We start from the raw sequence: 3,581 nt of genomic DNA, 5'->3' as shown, positions 1-3,581 counted from the left end.
CACTGAGTGGCAGAGCCAGTCTCCACTGTTATGGTTGTAGTTGAAGGCAGTAGTTCATGCTTCACTACAGTGCCAGGGTAAACGTACAGACGATATTATTAAGAGGTAGATTAAACAACATTCTCCTCCTGGCAACATGACCAGAGTCAGAATTATGTGTGATTCAGGCACAGTACTGGCGATAATGGAGTGGTTTGAAACTCTGTGAATGAGACCTTTGTTGGAGAGAGAGACGAGAGCGGGTGGAGTGAGAGCGGGGCGGTGGGACAGAGAGAGACTGAGCGAGAGAAACAGAGAAGTAGAGGGAGAGCGAAAMGGAGAGTCCTGGCCATTCGCCTGTGGGATGTCAGGGTGGGTCTATCTGGGCTAAAGTTKAGACTCTCCATGGTTCTCACATGGTCTGTGTAAGGCAGCTCAATAAAACATGCATCCAAACAAATCTGACTGATTTTTATGTTGACTATGTAGCCATGAGAGAAAAACATTTTGATAGACCTTGATGTTGATATAACAATTAAATGGATAAGCCTATTTTGGGGTAATGGATGACAGTCTGTGTCTGCCCTTATTGACCCCTGTCTGTCTGAGTGTTCCTCCTGCATACTGTATCAATACACCAGTGACAGGGATTGTTCCTTGCTGACCTGGTCTGTCTGGTCCTCCTCCTGCAGGGTGTGCGCCGTCTGGAGCTGGGGGAGCTCTACTTTGACGTGAGCCTGCTGCTGTGGTGCGGTGCCCTGGTCTACCTCACAGCTAACYGCCTCTGCTCTGCCTACGTCCCCATGCTGATGGTGGCCTTCCCTCTGACCACCAAGCTGCTCCTCGCCAGGGAGTTTAAACTCAGAGGTGAGGAGAGAATAGATGGATGGATTCGGATAGTATTCAGACATCTTGAGTTTTTCCACATTTTGTTACGTTACAGACATTTTTGAAAATGTATTAAATCATTTTTTCCCCTCATCAATCTACACACAATTCCCCATAATGAAAAAGCAAAAACAGGTTTTTTAGACTTTAGCAATGTTATATTTTTTAAAACTGATACCTTATTTACATAACTATTCAGACCCTTTGCTATGAACTCAAATTGAGCTCAGGTGCATCCTGTTTCAATTGATCACCTTGATGTTTCTACAACTTATTGGAGTCCCCTGTGGTAAATTCAATTCATTGGACATGATTTGGAAAGGCACACACCTGTCTAAATAAAGGTGCCACAGTTGACAGTGCATGTCAGAGCAAAAACCAAGCCATGATGTTGAAGGAATTGTCCGTAGAGCTCCGAGACAGGATTTGTGTCGAGACACAGATCTGGGGAAGGGTAACAAAAATGTCCGCATCATTGAAGGTCCCTAAGAACATTAGGTGGCCTCCATCATTCTTAAATGGAAGAAGTTTGGAACCACCAAGACTTCTAGAGCTGGCTGCCCGGCCAAACTGAGGCAATCGGGGGAGAAGGGCCTTGGTCAGGGAGGTGACCAAGAACCTGATGGTCACTGACGAGTCCAGAGTTCCTCTGTGGAGATGGGTGGACACCAGAAGGACAACAGTCTCTGCAACACTCCACCAATCAGGCCTTTATGGTAGAGTTGTCAGACGGAAGCCACTCTTCAGTAAAAGGCACATGATTGCAGTTTGCCAAAAGGCACCTAAAGGACTCTCAGACCATGGAAAAACTGATGAAAACAAGATTGAACTCTGACCTGAATGCCAAGCTTCACATCTGAAGGACAACGCTGGCACATCCCTATGGTGAGCATGTGGTGGAGCATCATGATGGCGGAGTTTTTCAGTGGGCAAGGACTGGGAGACTAGTCCAGGATCGAGGCAAAGATGAAGCGGAGCAAAATACAGAGAGATCCTTGTATGAAAACCTACTTCACAGAGCGCTCAGGAGGTTCACCTTCCAACAGGACAACGACCCTAAGCACCCAGCCAACACAACGCAGGAGTGGCTTCGGGACAGGTCTCTGAATGTCCTTGAAGTGGATCAACCAGAGCCTGAATTTTCAATCGCGATCGACATCTCTGGAGAGACTGAAAATAGCTGTGCAGCGACGCTCCCCATCCAACCTGACCAAGCTTGAGAGGATCTGCAGAGAAGAATGGGAGAAACTTCCCCCAAAACAGGTGTGCCAAGCTTTGTAGCGCCATACCAAGAAGACTCAAGGCTTTAATCCCCTGCCAATGGTGCTTCAACAAAGTACTGAGTAAAAGGGTCTGATAAATATGTAAATGTGAATATATATATATTTTTTTATAAATGTGCAAACATTTCTAAATATCTGTTTTTGCTTGTCATAATGGGGTATTATGTGTAGATTTCGATGAGAGGAAAAAAATATTCATCAATTTTAGTATAAGGCTGTAAAATGTGGGAAAAGTCAAGAGGTCTGAACTAGAGGCTCGACCGATTTATGATTTTCAACGCCGATACCGATACCGATTATTGGAGGACCAAAAAAAGCCGGTACCGATTATCGGCAGATAAAAAAATAAATAATTAAAATAAAGAAAAAATAAATGTATTTGTATAATGATAATTACAACAATACTGAATGAACACTTATTTTAACTTAATATAATACATCAATAAAATCAATTTAGCCTAAAATAATAATGAAACATGTTCAATTTGGTTTAAATAATGCAAAAACAAAGTGTTGGAGAAGAAAGTAAAAGTGCAATATGTGCCATGTAAGAAACATACGTTTAAGTTCCTTGCTCAGAACATGAGAACATATGAAAGCTGGTGGGTTCCTTTTAACATGAGTCTTCAATATTCCCAGGTAAGAAGTTTTAGGTTGTAGTTATTAATAGGAATTATAGGACTATTTCTCTCTCTACCATTTGTATTTCATTAACCTTTGACTATTGGATGTTCTTATAGGCACTTTAGTATTGCCAGTGTAACCAGTATAAGCTTTCCATCCCTCTTCCCTCGCTCCTCCCTGGGCTAAAACCAGGAACACAACGACAACAGCCACCCTCCGAAGCAGCGTTACCCATGCAGAGCAAGGGGAATAACGACTCCAAGTCTCAGAGCGAGTGACGTTTGAAAACGCTATTAGCCCAGCACCCCGCCTAACTAGCTTAGCCATTTCAACATCGGTTAACACCAGCCTAATGTCGGAAGTTGATAGGCTTGAAGCACAAGCGAAGAGCTTCTGGCAAAACGCAGGAATGTGCTGTTTGAATGAATGCTTACGAGCGCTGCTGCTGCTACCACCGCTCAGTCCAGACTGCTCTATGAAATCATAGACTTAGTTATAACATAACACACAGAAATAAGAGCATTAGGTCATTAATATGGTCGAATCCGGAAACTATCATCCGAAAAAAAACCGTTTATTCATTTCTCAGTGAAATACGGAAACCGTTCCGTATTTTATTACACGGGTGGCATCCATAAGTCTAAATATTCCTGTTACATTGCCAACCTTCAATGTTATGTCATAATTACGTAAAATTCTGGAAATTAGGCAAGCCAAAATGTTGCATATACTCTGACTCTGCGTGCAATTTAACGCAAGAGAAGTGACCACATTTCACCTGGTTAATATTGGCCTGTGCTAACAATG

At 43.0% G+C, this 3,581-nt stretch overlaps 1 pseudogene; it reads left to right on the top strand.

The window, feature by feature from the left end:
- The window catches only part of LOC111980062 (endoplasmic reticulum metallopeptidase 1-like), a 72,465-nt pseudogene that overhangs the window by 53,965 nt on the left and 14,919 nt on the right, over window positions 1–3,581 (top strand).

The sequence above is a fragment of the Salvelinus sp. IW2-2015 genome, linkage group LG20 (genome assembly GCF_002910315.2).
Source record: "Salvelinus sp. IW2-2015 linkage group LG20, ASM291031v2, whole genome shotgun sequence".
NCBI classification, from domain to species: Eukaryota; Metazoa; Chordata; class Actinopteri; order Salmoniformes; family Salmonidae; genus Salvelinus; species Salvelinus sp. IW2-2015.
Note: the sequence above shows the minus strand (reverse complement) of the source record. Positions and strands in the feature narration are given on the sequence as shown.